At 40.0% G+C, this 18921-nt stretch overlaps 1 long non-coding RNA gene and 1 pseudogene across 1 annotated transcript; both read right to left on the reverse strand.

Annotated features, from left to right (window-relative positions):
* Nucleotides 1-284: 284 nt before the first annotated feature.
* On the reverse strand, nt 285-6037 carry LOC146657527 (uncharacterized). Its single transcript, XR_014914071.1, has 5 exons — nt 5802-6037; nt 4211-4473; nt 3946-4117; nt 3441-3561; nt 285-3136 (listed from the first exon to the last, which is right to left on the reverse strand). It is a non-coding gene; the product is annotated as an uncharacterized LOC146657527 (long non-coding RNA).
* A 6222-nt stretch (nt 6038-12259) lies between these two features.
* LOC146657528 (uncharacterized) lies at nt 12260-14763 on the reverse strand (annotated as a pseudogene).
* Between the last annotated feature and the right edge of the window lie 4158 nt (nt 14764-18921).

Below are 18921 nucleotides of genomic sequence, written 5' to 3' on the forward strand. Positions count from 1 at the left end.
TGCACAGAGTTAAAAATTAACACTGAGTAACACTGACCAGTGTCAAAAATATTCTACACTGGTGTTAAGTGTTAAAAATTAACACCGAAAAGTGTTGGTGGTACTTTACACTAGCCCTGGTGTTAAAAAATTCAACTCTGAATAGTGTTAATTTTCTAACACTAACACTAGTGTCAGTCAAATCATTAATACCACCAGATTACAATAAACTTCCATTAATCTCTGATATCTCTACTGCTACAATTAACCCCCAACATCCACCCATTACAAAGAAATACAAGACATTAACGTTCCAAAATACTTTGTATTCAGATACACCACAAGTAAACAAGTCATACAAAATTACAGTATGGGACAATGTACATTTTGTCATCAGTGCCATTTGAAAATTGCCTATCATAAGGTCTATAGTACACCAGATCATCTACAGAGATCAGTGCAAAGACATCTAATCCATCCTCAATAACAAATGCATTTAAGTGATCATTGAAATATACTGTTGAGACCTTACAAGTTAGAAGATAAGTATTGAAATCGCTAACAATTATACTGACAATCTTACTGAACAAAGGCATCTCATTTTCAACACCAGAACAAACATACATCCCAACTTGATATTCTGTACCATAACTTTTGACCCAGGAAGTTGTAGAAACAATAGAAGAAACATCAAACATTTTATTCAGTGCTTCACTGCCTTTTAAGCTGCTGGCCAAGACTTCATTAATGGGGCCGAACTGTAATCTTTTAAAATAAAAATTTTCAAAATGAAAGGCTAATTGATTCTGATGTTTTTTTACTAGTGTTTTTGTGATATTTTTAAAGTTCTTTACAGATCTTTTGAAGAACTTGTGCTTTGCTTCAAATCTCATGCACCACATATGTATGAGTGGCCCAATTTTTCTAATGCAGCATGGGTAATGGATCATTAGGTGGTGCTTTGGAATCAAATTCCGTTCTGGAAAGAGAGATTTGAAAGCCTTGTGATGATCGGCAATCAGATGTTTCAAATAGCAAGTCATGCCATGAGTTATAATGGGTGAAAAAACAATGTTCACAATTTGAACTAACAAAAGTAGCAAGTTCCAATGTCCATCATTTCTGCAAACGATATCTCCAAAAATCAATGGGCTATTCCGCAAAAGACACCATGACTGCACAGCATTAAGCCCAAGATCTTTGCTGTTGTCATCCAGTTTTAGCCCACCTGGCCTGTTCCTTCTCTGTGCATATCCGTAGTTAAAGCTTATAATTCTCTGTGACTATGAATTCAAGGATATCAAAGAGGTCTTAATCAAGTACTGAAACACAAGCTTTAACTCATACTGCACCACTCCCTCTAGTAGATCATGCATTATGTCTACAGCATAGTTGTCTGAAATATGGAACAGCCGAAGTGAATTGAGTAAACAATTTCTTTTTACACCAAATGTTGAGGCCAAAGCAGGATTTTGTTGAATGGCACCACAGTGTTTGTAATGAAGTTCTTTGGAACGCAGTGTTAAGCCTACATGATCTTCACTAAAAACTGACTGCAACTCTGTCTTATCAGTTAAACAAAATCTACAACAATAGTTTGCACTAAATGATTCAACAAAACCAAAAATGCTATGTAAAGCCAAGTTGTCACCTGTAATCTGAAAAAGCGAACCTCTCACAGGTGTGGCTGAAAAGGGCACTTGCATTCCTTCAGTTTCTAAAATCTTTAGATCATCAACAAGTGGCTTTAGGATAGGATCAAACCCATATTTTTTTAAGTCTTCTGAATGAAAAAGGGCTACAAGATGAATGTTCATCAACACAGAATTTAACTCTGGTGGCAAATTTCTCAAAACAAAATAAATACAACCAAGTTTGTGCACCCCCTTTTTTGAGCCTAAAGGATTAGCAGTTTCAAAATCGTCATAGTAGAGCTGGATCTGGAGAGCATGTTCTTGTTGTGAGAATAAACTGTGATTTTTGAAGTAGGAGCCGTCATTTAAATCTCTGTACAATCCCTCCATGTTTAGTTTTTTTTTCTGGAAACTGCTACAAAGTTCACTGTTTCGAAACATAGATGAAAGGGATCCCATGATAGGAACGTACATGAATTTATCATTGACAGGAACTTGCCTGTATGTCCCTGTTGTTCTATCTTTGCGTACATCAAAATGCACACCAAGAACATGCTCTATGGGTTCAACTATTTTCCATTTTTGCTCAAAATATCTTATCCTTTTAGATTCTGTGTTAAGACATGAAAATGGATTTTCAAGCTGATCAAAGCAATCCTCAACTTTTTCTAAGGTTTCTCTTGATGTATCAGTTGACAAACAGTCGACAACAGATTGTTTTGCATGTGCATGGATGTCATTAACCAGTTCCTCCAATGAACCAACTAAACACTGTACAGTACTTTCAGGAACTCCTGATGATTGTACTTGAGCAATAACAGAGCTGCACATGTTCAGTATTTGCCTTTTTTCAACTGGAACCGGTGTAGTTATTGTCATGGGATGAGCCACATTTACAGGCTGTGAAACAGAGGTTCCATCGTTAGGTACAGGCTCAAAATTGTTGATGACCTCAGAGTGAACGCAGTCTCCATGTGCTCGGAATAAGTGCCGCTTGTAACCAGAGTACGTGTGAAAGATAAATGAACATCCAGGCTCTCCACAGGTCAAACGTAAAAACTTTCCTGGGTACAAACCATGCTGGAACTTCAAATGTCTAAATAACACTGAGCAACTTGTGTGGTGTATCTTGCAAATGTAACAGATGAACATTTCCAGTCAAAGTGCTGAATAGTGGATATCTTTAAACCGTACAGTGAAGACTTCCTCTTGTTTCATTGACCCGAGGACTGTCCTTCACGCTGCCAACATCAATGCCATACACTTGATGGTCTGGATGAATGTGTAGAAGTTGTCCAATGCCTTATCAAAGGACACGGCAAATTAAAAAATGTGCCTTGAAAAGTTTTGCCTTGTCAAAACCTGCATCTCCCATCTGTGTCACACAGGGAATGACCTTTTGATCTAGGACAATGTAGAAACTTTGGGTAGAAACTTTGGATGATGTTCTTTCTTTCTCCAACCCACAGGACGAATGGCTGAGTGGGGCCAGCCTTAAGAAAAGCCTCTGTGCTACCTCCCACCTGAGGGAGAGAAAGAAACCAAGTGATTCACATTAAACAAAATTGATAATCTGATGTTGAGGCATTGCTGTTTGAAATTATGACAATATTAAAATGTTTCACTCCGCGCGCACAATTATTTTTGTTTCAATGTGTACATTTAGTTTTAATAGAAACAATGACATGTCAGTCCTGCAACACCAAGCTTGTCTGGGATAGATACATCTGCTGCAGGTTGGATCACCTTGCCATCTTAAAATATCAGCCGTTGATAATTTGCATCTGTTCTCATCAAAAGAGAAATATACAATTCTAAAAAGCATACCTTGATGAATTTCATTAGGTGGTGAGCAGCATCTGATGTGCTAATCTTTGAAGACGTCCTTCCCTTAGATGTTGGAGTGAAGTGAAGCAGCAAAAGATGGCAGCCGCCTCGCAGTCCCAAACTACAGAATAGAAATTAAGATCATCACAATTACTGTCATTTAAAGGACCACAGCAGTCATTTTTCCACGTTATGTAATACCATGATGACATTTTAGACACCTGATAATTTTTCTAATAAGGCAGTTTTCCAGCGCCTTGGTATAAAAATTCATTTCTAGAGACTTAAAATCTTCTGGCCACCAAGTGAAGTAGATATCGAGTCATAACAATAGTAAGATTATGTAACTTTTTTTGTGTTCAAACTACATTAAATGTCATTTCAGGTTTAACATGTTTGTAAGCTTGTTTTCATACCATACAGAAATGAGTGATATATTGTGTTGTGGGAATTAAGCAAATGCTGTAAAGGCATGCAAAATCTACCATTTCTAACTTACACTTACCAGCCTCGTTAGAGTAACGCTGTGCAGAAATGAGCAGCTCATCCAATTCTGTACTCTGGGACAGATTTTTGCAATCTTTGATGATCCTTGGCTTGAAGAATGTTGGCCACTTTGCAAGGAACTTACCAGACACTTCCTCCCCAAAAAACAGCATTGTGAAGTCTTGGTCAATCTTAAACACAAAGTGTAACAACAGAAACAACACATTAACAAGAAAACAAACAAAGGAACCACAAAGCAGTCATTAAATTATTTTATGCCTTACCAAGCCAGGTGTATCCAGAAATCTTGGGAAAAGGTCCAGGACAGTAGAAGCTATGGCAGGTTCTTGAACCACTTTTTGCCTATGTTGAAATGTCACCTTCATGTTGTCTTTGACATGTTTCATGTCAGTTGAGTGCCTCTTCCTTGCATTTATCACCTGACAACGGCCTCACATTTGAACACAAGTTGCGAAGAGTCTTGGGGCTGTCTTGAAAAGCTGACTTTGATTAGTTCATCTCTTCTCGGGAACCAGCATATCACCACCTGCCAAGAGTAAAATAAGGTCCAGCATATAACACCATTTCTTTGCAAAATATCTAGCATGTCTAGTCCCTTTAGACTGAGTTAAAATTAATTTTGTTAAGAAAAACATCCTTGATCCATTTTTTAAGTAGTACAAGCTGTGTAACATGACTGCAATACAGTATTCTCTCAACTATCACAGGGGTTAGTAGGAACCATATTTCTATTTTATTATTTTTTATATATTTTAAGCGATAAAAACCCTCCCCACAAATATTCCTGACAATGTAGCGTTTGGTTTGTTCGTTTTTAAATTTCAAATATTGTATAACAAGACAAAACTGCAAATATGAACGCACCCCCCCTCTCCCTCTTAACTAACCGATGCCTTTAATTGAACTACCAAATTAACACAATGGTCCTCTCTTTCTGGTCAGACACTTTGCAGCACTTCTGCTGTAATTTTATTCATATTTAACAAAATAAAAATGCAGAAATAAGTGTACACATTAGTTTTTGACTCTCACTGAACTAACAAAGCCAATCCCTCCACATGTTTGTACTCTCTTGTTACCTCGGCCAGGTCCGCGGCTCTGAACCGTGGTAATGACACCTCTGGCCAATACGCTGGGTTGTCGGGCTTGTAGCTTTACTGTCAGCGAACACAGTGTACAGTCGAATCTTAACAGCTTTCTTACAACCAGGCACTCATTTTGGCGGCAGTGGTTATTATTATATTTACATGCTCTCTTCTTCCATTTCTCATCGGTAACAGCTCTTACTTTCTCCCTCTCTCGCGCTCAAACACACAACGGGAGGGGCAGTTCCACACGTTCTCACCGCAGCACGGACTACACTACCCATGAGGGCCGGTAACACTCTGCCCTCATTGCCTTTATATTAAATCATTTTTGGCTAATGACAAAAAAAAGTCACTTTAAGGGCCAAATTGCATTATACTTCTTCACCTCACCTGACGTGGGCCGCAAGTGGCCTTTGGGCCACGAGTGGCCTCTGGGCCGCGAGTTTGAGACCACTGACCCTAAGGCTTTGGCAGTTTAATTCGAAAATAAATAAAAGGCATTTAATAAAAACTGTGAAATATATTAACATGTAATATTCATTACAGTCTGCCAATAGCCAGATTATGCTAAATGAATATTAGGAAAGAAACTGGTACTTTGCAGAGTTCTAGCTAGCAGTAGCCCAGCTTAACAAAAACAGTTAAAATTCAAATATGACACTTAAAGATGATGTATTTTGATATAAATACTATTTCTTTTACTAGTTATCATGTTACTTGTTCTAACATCAATCTAAAACTTAATATTTAACCGAATAAAACTTACCGCATCAGCAAGAAAAAATGGCGACCGAAGATTCTGGATTGCGAAGCTCCACAGGAAATGAAGGTGTGGTCTAATTTAACACCCACAGTGTTAAAATGCAGTAACGACTAAAATCTACACTTACACTTTTCAGGAATCAACTCCCGATGTGTTATTTTAACTCGATTAAGTGTTGAACTAACTCGGAACTCTGTTGAAATCTACTAACACTGAAAAATCAACACTGGCATTTTTGCTGTGTATAGTGTGAGAAGAGCTAAATGGCACATTGTTTGGTAGAACCTCATAGGGTTCATGCATGTTTCTCCTTCTCTCTGTCTTTGACCCCTGCATCTCTCCTTTCTCTTATCAGGCAGAGTGCAGACATGCGGACCGCCTGCGGAGAGGTGCTCACGAGGCTCAAACTGCTTTCCTGCTTCTTCCCTTTCTCTGTTCTCTCAGCTTGAGGTTGAACACCACTGGGGCTGTGATTCAGTGCAGTAAATTACCCCCCCCTCAACCCCCCCCCCCAAAAAAACCAAAAAAAAAACAATAAAAAACCCCAAAAAAACAATGGGCACATACTTGCATGCTTGATGTTCAGAATAAAAATGCAGAATTTGTGGTTTGTCGTATTCAGACATACACTCACAGTTTTAGCATTTTACTCACAAAACCATGAATGTGCACAAAGACTACTGAACAGTATGTTTGTTATTTGTGTGTGCATTTAACTTTTGCACCTGCTTCCGTGACATAGCAGAATTATAAGTTGTTTGTGCACCTGCAGGTCCTTCTGCATTTATTAGCATCTCTTAATTACAAAGTTTTAATGAGAATGACACTGGAACCTGATTTAAATATAATTGTGTGGATGTAGTATTGTGTGTGTATTCATCTGCACCTTAATTTACACCTGTGTCTAATGTAGCTGTTAACAAGTGCAACAATTACTGTTGACAGAGGACTGGATATTATTAACTAACGGGCCTGTATTTCAAAGGAGCCTGTTAATGATGTTAAAAGATCATTGTTACTGTGTTTAGAGAGATGTGTTTGTAGGTGTTATCTTTCAGACAATCAGGATTATAATTTGAACTTGATTTAATTACAATTGTGTCCATAATGTAAATATTTTGACTATGATTTTCCAAGATAGCAACAAGAGTTTGAGTAAGTTTCTATGTCATGATTTAACCTTCACTAAAACTTACACTCACTGGCCATTATATTAAGTACACCAGCTCAACTGCTCAGTAATACAAATATCTAATCCAACTAGTGCTGTCAGCGTTAATCTCGTTAAAATGATGTTAACGAACTAACCACGCTAATGCGTTGACGCCTTGAAGCCCCATGCACGGGGGCGGGGCTAACTCGCTAACGGAGATTTTGCTATTACCATTATTTAAATGGCCAAGCTAAAATTCTGTGAGACCTCCAGTTATAGATGGACAAATTGGTGATGGCTAACCAACCGGACATAGTAGTGGTGGAATAGCAGAGGAAGAAGCCTGTAGAGATAGCTGTAGCTACACCAATTGATAGCAACATCAGGAAGAATGAGAAGCTTGAGAAATATCAAGGGCTAGAAAGGTGCTTGAGAAGATGTAGAGAGTAAGGGTAACAGTGGTCCTTGTGGTAACTGGAGCACTCAGGACAGCGACCCCGAAACTGGGCGAGTGGCACCAGCAGATCCCAGGAGCAACCACTGAGATATCTGTCCACAAGAGCGCAGTCACAGGAACAGCGCAGATACTGTGCAGGACTCTCAAGGTCCAAGGCCCGAGGGAGGGACTTGAGCTTGAAGGACAAAAAAAGACAGCCAGGACGAGTGTGGATTTTTTTGTGTGTGTGTACATTGATAAATGGAATAAATGGAAAAAAGACATTTTTAAAAAGAAAGAGCTAAGAGAATCAGAATTGCATTCAGCCAGCTGCATATCGTAGGTTTTAATTAATTTTCCCACTTAGTTATCAATCTTCATCCATGCGCTCTCTTCATTCTTTCCCTAATTCCTCACCACATGTTTCTGTCATCCCTCTGAATGTAATATGCTATTTGTTTCTGCTGAGGAATGATGTGAAACATGTTTTTATCCAAATCTGGTTGATACAGCCAGAGTATTCTCTGAAGTCAAATTAGTTCACCACTTCACTAACCAGAGTAGACAAAAGTTCTTGTGAAAGCCTCTACCCACTTTGTTTGGAATAGGAAGGAAAAATCCAGTGATTCTGATTCCATTATCGATATCACCTATCCATTTGATTCTTATTGATTCTCATTGGGTTCCTATCTGCTCAGCTTTCAGATTCACCTGTCATGGCCTCCGTGCCTCCCCAGCTGGTCAGATGTTTTTGTTATTGTTGTGCTCTTTCTCTCGCTCTCCTCTGTCCTCTGTCTGCCTGGGCGGCACCTTTGGCCCATTGGCCTAGCTTGATTACTCACCTGCCGCTGATCTGCCTGATTACCTTGCCACGATTTAAGATGGTGGTTCAGTGCTTCTTGTCACTGGATTGTTGAGTAACCAGTGTTAGTGCAGCCCCGGCAAAACCTGTTTATCCTGTGTGAATCGCTAGCTTCTCCTATAGATTCCCCTGCACCTGTTCCTGTTTCCTGTCCCTGGATTATCTGAGAGTGGCTGAGTGGCGAGGTGCGTGTGGAGCGAGAGTGTGAGTTACTAAAGAGGAAGGTTTTGCGTGTGTGTGGACCTTTTCCCTTCTTTCCCATGGATATATATGTATATACAGTGTTGGGAAGGTTACTTTTAAAATGTATTCCATTACAGAATACAGAATACATACCCCAAAATGTATTCTGTAACGTATTCCGTTACGTTACTCAATGACAGTAACGTATTCTGAATACTTTGGATTACTTAATATATTATCATGCTTTTTACAACAACGTGAATGTACTATTGCTGTGTGATTTATTACTGTTACTGAAGGTCCGCGACTCCGAACTGTAGTAAAGGGACCTCTGACTAAAACGGCGGGGTCCCTGTCGGCTCGTAGCCGAAAAATAGCTTTACTTTGTTGTGTGGGTCAACTTTTCTTGCGAAAGAGAGAGAGAGGCGTTGAAAGACTGCTCCAACGGAACTTATTGTTTTCGGAGGAAAACACGAACACGGTGTACAGTCGAGTCTTAATAGCTTACTTACAACTGGGCTCGTCAGGCACTCTTCTTGGCTGCAGTGGTTATTATTATATTTACATGCTTCCAGCTCCCGTTTTTCCTCGATGACAACTCCTACCTTTCCACTCCCCTTTTTCTCCCTCCTCGCGCTCACAGACCCATAATGTGTATGGCAGTCCATTCTCCCTGCAACACGGACTACACTGCCCATGATGCTACATTCTTTAGAGCTATGCTTGTAGCATTCTGCCTGTTAGCTTAGCACAACAACAACGAAAAGGCGCTCTCTCACCCAGGAAACACACAGTCGCAGAGAGAGAGAGAGAGAGAGAGAGAGCGTCGCCCTGTAACCATGGCAACCGTAACGCTGCCGCCTGGAACAAAGAGCTTAGCTGTCAAACAAAACCGAAACAGTCCTGACCCGCGACAAAATGAAACAGGAAAGTACCGCAGTGTAATCCATTTATTTCAACAAAGTAACTGTATTCTGAATACCACCCTTTGAAACGGTAACTGTAACGGAATACAGTTACTCATATTTTGTATTTTAAATACGTAACGGCGGTACATGTATTCCGTTACTCCCCAACACTGTGTATATATATATATATATATATATATATATATATATATATATATATATATATATATATATATATATATATATACACACAATCCCCATCCCACATAGCAACAATTGGTATAGCCCGGATCTAGCCCACACAATGTGCTTACACATGGCCCACATACCGCAAAGAATGACGGCCCTTTTGGTGGCCCAGATCTGGTTTGCCATAGGTGGCCCACACATGGGCCAGCATAAGGCCAGTTGCAGGCACACTGGTGGTCCTGTGGTGGCCCATGTGTGGATTACCTCTAGCAAACCTGGTCTGGGCCAACAAGAGCCGTCATTCTTTGTGGTATGTGGGGTAATGTGTAAGTTGTGTGCTGACCCAGAACAGTTTCAGCTCTGGCCCCAGATGTCAGCCTAATGTGTACCTTAAACAAGCCATGTAATAACAACATGTGCTGGAACATAATAGTGCAAACGTAACATGACAAAACTCTGCTTGGACAGTGAACAGACTGATTGTTATATTGCACTTTTCTAATCTCTAATCTCCCAGATTACTCAAAGTGCTCTGTACAACATGGCACATTCACCCAATCACACACTTTCTCTAGACTGAGTGCTTCCTAACTACTTTCATACACATTCATACTCTTGACATGCAGAATGGAGGATCTAGGGATCGAACCACTAACCTTCCGATCAGTAGATGACGTCCTCTACCTCCTGAGCTATAGCCACCCAGTGGCAAACATGAGTAAACCCTCACTAGGTTTTGGATACAGTGTACACTCACAAACCTGGCAAACCTGCATTTGAAGTGTTGAGTACCATAGTAGTATAGTATTGCAACATGGCATTTGAGTCTACCAACTAAAATAGTAAAATAAGAACATAAATAGTGCCATCATTGCCAGACCTGGCCCAAATCTTGTTGACATACACCCTGCCATGACACCAGTCAGAAGTGCCAGGTTGATGCCGGATGCGGGCCAGACCGGTTTTCTATGAGCCTGGGCCACGTAAACCAAACCACAATCGGGCCAGATGTGGCATGCCATCACGTAATACTTACCATGTCAGAAGTCGGCCAGCAGTGCCGGCTTGACACCAGAGCCGGGCCAGACCTGTCTGCTATGTGGGATGGATTGTATATATTGCACTTGGTGTTTCTATAAATAAATTGTTGACTTTCATTTTGAAACTACCTTGGTCTGCGCTTAAGTCCGTTTGGTCCCGTGACATCACAAGCATCGCTAAGCAGCATATCAAAGCAGCACATCAAAGACATTATGTCAGATTTAATTGCATGCTGATTTCTATGATCAAATGTCACTCAAAAAAGTAATACATTACACATATTACACAGAGAACCTTTCTTAAAAGTAATGCAGTACATTATTTAATTACTCCCAGTATTTTTTTACATTACTCTTATGTTACTCTTGCATTTTTCCATAAAATTACCTGAAACACATTGATTCATAGTTACCATTTAATAATATAAACCCATAGGCCACAGTCCTGCACACCAACACAAATCTCTGTCTTGATGAGGACACATGTATGATCTTTCTCTTAGTATTTGGTTATGAACACAAAGCCAACAGCACAAAGCAAAGATGAAAACCAGCACAAAGAGACTTTAAAGTGATCACCACAAACATTCTAATGTAGAAACATGAACAGGGAGAAACGGTGGCTGTTTGCTGACTGCTCATTACTGCCTTTTTTACCTGTTGAAGTTCAGGGTCTGGCTGCTAGGCTGGGGGTAACGTTCACATCTCTCTGAGTTCCTTGTTAGTTTAGCATTAGCATGTTGTCTGTGCAGGTGTGTGCTAAGAGTCGAAGTTGTGTTAGCAGCATAATGCAGTTGTTTCTCTCCTGGATGCAGTTTGCACTTTACCATTGCCCTTTTGTGCAATAAAAATACAAGTAATTTCTATGTCCACACTGTTGACTGCGCCACTATTTTTCTACTCTTGCATACTAACTGAAATAAAATGACTTTAGCACAAGTGCAATTGAAACCGATAAGAGGAATCGATAGGCAAGCAGACTAACAATTTCAAGGAATTTTACTACTGGATTTCCATCCCTAAGTAGAATTTCTCATGACTTATTTTTGTAGCTCTGTATGTTAACTCTGTTGATATCACAGCGTTACATAATGTTACATAATAGATTAGTTGTTAGAATGCAAATTTGTATTTCTCATTTTCATTTCTCCCTTTTTAATGTCCTTCTACAACCTTTTGACATCACTTTTCTTGCTTTTTTTCTTTACTTTTAACTTTTCACTATACTCCACTATTTTTCCTGTCAGCCTCGCTTACTCAGCATGTGCATGTTTCTCCAGTGTGGTCTGTAGCTTGTTTTGGTGTTATAGTATATTTGCATTTCCTGTCACTGACTGCATAGACAGACTATATAATCTTACCAACAGCTGACAGGCAGTTTGCTATCCATGGCTGAAACAACTGCCTTCCACTGTTTTTTCTTTCTTAGTTTTACAGAAGTCATGAAAACTTGTGTCCTCTATCTGTTGTTTAGGTTTTGAAGCTACTGGGGGGACAACAATATAAATAAAAACTGTTCTAAAGTTCTGTCAGTGGTGTGTGACATTTTTAAATACGATGAAGGAATACAAGACAGTCATAAGGAGTTTCATAGAGCTACGTGCACGGGTGAGTGATCGAGTGATACTCACACCCGAGGCATTGCAGTCAGATTTATTTATACCAAGAGACAGTTGCATAGCATTTCCTGTTTTTCAAGCTTACTTATTAGCATGTGTGTGTGTGTGTGTGTGTGTGTGTGTGTGTGTGTGTGTGTGTGTGTGTGTGTGTGTGTGTGTGTGTGTGTGTGACAGGATGTAATGGCATGTGATACAAAAATATATGAGCATTTTAATACATTTGAAAGCTTTATAACGGAGGTATCTTTTAATAATAGACATCTGCAGTTTAAACTTAAAAGTTACTTCTATCATTCCCTGCTGTTGTTCAAATATTTTGCATCTTATCAACTTCTAGTCACTTGCGGGTACATTTTCAACTAGAGTGTCATTTAGCAAAGTTAAATGTTCAACATTATAAATTCTTTTTTCCTTATTTATATGTCGTCCTCTTCTTCCTCAGAGTCTGTGTCACTTTCATTGTTTTCAAGGAGCATCATAGTCTCTGGTGGGGATGTGACATGGGGAGTTATGGCTGTTGCGATAAGTCTGTTTATCAGTGCTCTGATACAAGGTATGCAACAGCATCCGCACAAGGTGAGTATGGCTGCGAATACTGCTACGGATACCAGGATTGATGACACCAAACTCCGATATTTCCCAAACATGTCCATCCAGTTGTCCCACGTAGAAGTGTCAACTCCAGAATGCTCCTTCATTTTCTCGTTCAGAGTCTTCAGGCCTTCTAGGGCTCTGGTCAGACTTCCATCAGCTGCGGTGTTGTTAGGGATGAAGGTACAACATTGCTCTCCGAACATCGAACACACCCCATTCTTCTCGCTCAGTAGCATGTCCAATGCAATTCTGTTCTGGAAAGACATCAGTGATGTAGCTCTCAGTTGCTCAGCTACTGCATGGAGGCCCGATTGTGTCAGGTTTCCTAGGCGTTGCACATTGTAATGGACGTAGTTTATGCAGTCCACGTTCTTGTTGATTGTGCACCACCAACATATTGAAGATTCAAAACCGGCAGCCACTTGGTCCACCAGTTTGTATTCATCTGGTACTCCTAGGGGAATTCCTATGGCGTCGACGTAAGTTGGATCTGGTCCAGGTTGTACTGGTGCCGATCTCTTCTTTCGGCCCTCCAGTTTCAGTTGTCCTGCTGTTATGGTGATGTCAGTGGCTGAGAGTTTGATGACTTGGACGGGCAGCAACAGTGACACCAGTCCAGTTTCTGGGCAGGCGGTCGTACAGTTGTGGGTCCCCGCACCACCACCAGACATCGGCTCTGCTCTCTGGTTTGAATGAGGGGTCCACTTCTGTAATGGTTAGACAGCTTGATGCATTAAGGCTTCCCAGCCTCTCTCCTGGACCTGTCATATTTATGCAGGTGTGGTTTGTTGCTGTCACGTCTCGTGAGAAGATGGGTTTTCTCTTTTCTTGTTTGGTGATGGGGAAAATTCTGTCCCATTTTGTGCAGTTTGAGTTTCCAATGTTGGTACAGTTCATGACAGCTGTCAGGCAATCTTCTCCTATAGGTGCAGGTACCACTCTCAGTATTGGTCTTGGTCCTAGGCAGACCATGCAGTCATCACTAGCATCTTGAGCTGCTTGTTCTGCCAGCAACAGCCAGTTGTTTGTGTGTCCTGTGATACCTGTGGTTATTCGGAACCAGTCGTCTGATTTCAGTTTTGGTCCTACTATCATCACTGCTGTCATGGTTGTTGATAGTGGGCCTTTGGTCAAAACAGGAGTTATGTCTGTAGAAGAGGGGCTCGTTGAGGTGTTTACTTCCTTCGTTATGTTGTTACATATTGACAGGAAATGATGTGGGTCTTTTCCACTCTTGTATATGAACAGGGTTAGATGATAGCAACTTGAGTCTCCTGCCAGCGTTCCACTGAGCGTGCTGGATTTTTTAGTTGTTGGAACCAGGTGGGTTCTTTTCTGTGAACTTGGTGGTTTCTCCAGCAGTGGGTTGCTTTCTGTGTTGAAGTTCAGTATCAAATGATCATTTGCTTGAGTCAAGTCCAGTTGTTTTGAAAGATTTTTTGCAGACCCTTGTAGTTTATCTTCTTTGCATGGTATCCAATCGTTTCCAGTATAAGTGAAAATGGTGTCCCAGCCTGGGTTATTGCCATCCGAACTGGATAGGTACCAGTTGTAGCCTTTCCAGTCACTGGCTTTGTATCCTCCAATGTAAAATGAGTTCAGGGGTATCCATACTGTGGAGGTGAAGCTTGTTTTGTTGTAACATAGGTAGAGGTCTGTTATTGTCTTCGCTTTGGTTGCTGCGGTTTCATTGCAGGGGTTGAATCCTTGTGTGTGGTGGATAGCCAACAGGCCCAAAAGTATGGGCAGCATCATGTCGGTCGTCCTAGGTTTCTAGAGTTACAATGGTTGACGTGAGCATTCCTCTTCTCGACCCCTGGCCACCCCTAAAATCTCCAATGAGTAGACCTTGGCCAGAGAGGTGGGTTCTCAAGTATTGCTACCTAATCGCCCTACCCCCCACCAAGCGAACACCGGAGATCTAGTGGAGGCTGGAGTCTATGCTTATGCTCACTGGTCTTGGGTAGGTGCCTTTAGATGGGCTCCACCCTCTTTGTGTGGCTTTGATGGATCCACGAAGGTCGTTCAGCTATCTTGCATGCCGTGGGCGTGGTGAGTAGGACCTGGTAGGGGCCTTCCCACCTGGGAGAACTCCAGTTTTTCCTTTGGAGTACTTTGATCAGGATCCAATCACCTGGCTTCAAACTGGAAGAGACTGGAGAAGAATCACTCGGCAGTTGATTGTTCAGTATTATTTCTTTATTCTCTAACAGCTTTGTCATCCACTCTGCTAATGTTGTTTCTCTTATAGATTTGTCTATTGGTTCACTAGTAATAGGAAGGGGAAAGGGTCGCCCATGCACTATTTCAAAGGGTGTTAGTTTGTTTGAGCCCTGTGTTAGTCTCATCCACATTTTAACCAACCCTATGCATTCGGGCCATGGGCGGCCGGTTTCCTCCATACATTTTCTCAATCTTTGTTTTATAGTGCCATTTGTCCTTTCCACCAATCCTGCGCTCTGTGGGTGGTAGGAACAGTGGTGTTTTATGCTGAAACCTAACGCTTCAGATACCTTTTGATATGACTTCATTCACAAAGTGTGTGCCATTATCAGATCTTATTAGACTTGGTATTCCGTATGTTGGAATATAGTGATTGCACAGACATTTTGCTACTGTTATTGCATCAGCCTTTTTCACTGAATAGATCTCAGGCCATTTTGAAAATACATCTATTATTACTAGTGCGTACTCTAGTTGCTGGTGTTTGTTTAGTTGGATGAAATCCATATGTATGGTATGAAATGGGTGAGGTGGAGTGGGGAAATGACCTCTTTTAGGCCTGCGGTTTCCCTGTGCATTATGTTTCTGGCAAATCATGCATGTTCTGATAAACTCTTGTGCTGAAGCTTCAAAATTTTGAGTATAGAAGTGTTTGGGGAGGATACTCATCATTCCACCCCTTGACAAATGCTTTAAGCTATGTGTCACTAATGCTGCTGTCTTGTGTAGCAATTTTGTAGCCGTGCTCCACACTTTAACCATTTCTTTTGCTCCGGTATAGGAGCGGCTTCCTATTCATTTTGAAGTACATCAAGTGGTATTAGCTGTAAAGTTTCAGACATTAAAGTTCATATTGGTTGCTGTGCGGCCTTCTTTGCGGCTTGGCCTGCGAAGTTATTGCCTTCAGTAATTTCTGAATTATCGTTTTTGGTGTGCAACGCATATTGACTGTCAGTGTGAATATATATATATCTTGACCTTTGCGTAGCATGCACGTATGATAGCCGCTAGTTCTGCACTCTGTGCTGAAAAAGAGGAAGCTAAAGGTTTCGCTTCTAAAACAGTAGGCTGCAGTGTACTAAAAATGTCTGGTTGGGGTTTTATTTTTTTTCAGTTAGCTTCAGCATACAGCTGTGTTCGGCACCATCTACTTCCGCAGGAAGGAGAGTGCTTGTCACAGTCAGGCAAAGCTAAAACTGTGCTTGTTTGCAGGGCAAGTTTTAAGTCAATAAATGCTTTGTCTGCCTCTGGTGTCCATTCTATTTCATCTTTCAGAGCTAAGTGTTTGCCATAGATCAAGTTTTGCAAAGGTTGGGCAGTGCATATTCAGGTATCCAACATCTGCAAAAGTTGCAAAGACCTAAATAACTCATCATTTGTTGTTTGGCGACAGGCTTAGAAGCGTATTGTACAGCTACTTTTCTGCTGTCTAACAGCTGTCTGCCTTGTCCTGTCAGTCTGTTGCCAAGGTACGTGACCTCTTTGCTCTAAGGTCATGTACTAGCCGATATTTCCCCGTGTTTGCTTTTTTTTTTTTTTTTTTTTTTTTTTTTTTTTTTTTACTGGGAAAATCGGAGTATTACATGTTGCTTCAGTTGTTTTTATTAAAAGGCCTATTGTTAAAATACTGCACGCTTTTTCTTCTCTATAGATGCAACATTACATTTTCACTTAAGGCATGTTTAAATAATTTCTTGTTTCCTCAAAGAATTCACACATTTCACTCATCTTACATATTTCAACTTTGAAGTTAAAGTTTTCTTATTTCATCTCTCTCTCTCTCTCTCTCTCTCTCTCTCTCTCTCTATATATATATATATATATATATATATATATATATATATATATATATATATATATATATATATATATATATATATATTAAACTTTGAATTGCTCACAGTTTACAGCTCTAAAACTGGGCAAATCATATGCCTAATCACTATGTGTCACTGTGATCCACAAGTATTGCCACAAATTTGTTTCCAAACCAACAAAATAAAATAATCAAATAAAACAAAAAACAAAAAAAACATACATGAGTCAGGACACAAAAAGAAAAATGCTGCTACTGAAACAGAGCAGAAGTGTGAGGGAAAACTGAGCTCACATTCTATCACTCATACAAATAGCAAGCTGTTCTTCATTGCCTCTGCATGTTATAATCAGGTGTAATTCATGCATCTTTTCACTGATTTCTTAATTCAAAACCATCCCACTTCTGAGTCTTTCCAAAAATAATCTCACATGTAACACTTTGTGTATGTGTGTTTTCTATTCATTGATAGACTGCTCCCTGTGCAGCTTCCGCTCGGAAACAAATAAATAAAAATGTTTAACTCGCTCATTAGCTTAGTAGTGTCCACATATTTAAATCAGCTTCTCAATCTTGTAGCTTTAGCTGTTATCTACAGGGTTTGGCTTATTAGTTGTCATTATAAATGTGCTCTACATCTCAGTAATATTTATCTAGGATAAATGACAAGTTTTCAAGCAGGTTAAGTGCCTCTATGCACCTAATTGGTTTAGATATTGCCTTTATTTTCTTCATCTCATATGCCATTATACTGAGTTCGAGCAAATCTTAAACTTGATGCAGACTACATCATAACAATTGTCCATCTCACATCATAGTGACTAGGATACTTCTTGTCATTAATATTATATTTTTATTAATATTATCATCTTTTTCTTTCTATATAATGACAACAGTATATTACAACATTTTATCAGTGTAAATCACTATACTACTACTGAGCCAATTTAATAGTTTAGGATCATCTTACTCAGCAAACAGATAATTTAGAATTCATCCAATCTGTACAAATTTGCTTTTTCTCTGAACAGGTTTGTGCCTACTTTTTAGACTGGTCTTCTGTTTGCCTCATCTCAGATCCAACCTTCAGTCACATTCATTCTCTCTGTTGCCTGTCGAACCAAGTAATTTATTATTATTTTTATTTCTATATTTTATTTTGTATCCATCAAGGGCTCTGGGTGGGCTGCAGTCCCACCCGTCATCCAGGCTGGAGACATTTACCTTTTCACACACTTTCCTTGGCTGAACAATGAGACAGCCTTAATCTACCTTATGCATCTCTCTTTTTATAGAAAAGGTTTTCATGTGAATGATTTCCTTTTATTTATTTTATACAATCTGGGCATGATCGTCATGCCAACTATATTTCATTGTTTAGTTCTGTTTGTAAGGTTCCTCTTAAAACAGTTACTGCAGAGGGACTGCAAACCATTTGGTTTCAGCGGGTGGCTTCTTAGCCTGTTTGTTCTGCTTTTCTTTTCTTTTCTTTTTTTTTTATTTCTATATTTTATTTTATTTTATTAATACTGCCACACACACTGTGGGGCTTGGTGGTACTAGGGTTGGAGGAGGTTATTGAGGCAGCCTTCTACCCTGAGCTAAACTCAGGGCGGCCTCAATTTTATGCGATGAAGCGCAACCTTTCCTCTTTCCCACCACTCAATACCTCACAGGAAAACAGAAGAGTAGTACAGAGACCTGGAGTCTCTATTCAAATATGTACTTACTCTTTACACACACATACATTGCGCGTTTAAACGAAAACCTGCTTTTAATCGACACTCTTTTTTGTAGTCAAGTTTTTAGCGGGGGCGGGTCCACACAGGACATGCAATCCCGTCTTATAGGTTACTTTCTAACCTTCGGTCCACACAGGACCTCTCTTAGTATCCACACAGGATTCTCTTATTATCCACACAGGATTCTCTTATTATCCACACAGGATTCTACATTATCCACACAGGATTCTCTTATTATCCACACAGGATTCTACATTATCCACACAGGATTCTACGGTCATGAGTGTCGTTCTAAAGTCGATTTATTCTATACGCATGATGTTCATGACTGTGTTATATTCACCTTCAAAGTAGCGCT

The sequence above is a fragment of the Rhamphochromis longiceps genome, linkage group LG12 (genome assembly GCF_057381845.1).
Source record: "Rhamphochromis longiceps isolate RC_006_pf linkage group LG12, R_longiceps_female_GT1.1, whole genome shotgun sequence".
Lineage (NCBI taxonomy): Eukaryota > Metazoa > Chordata > Actinopteri > Cichliformes > Cichlidae > Rhamphochromis > Rhamphochromis longiceps.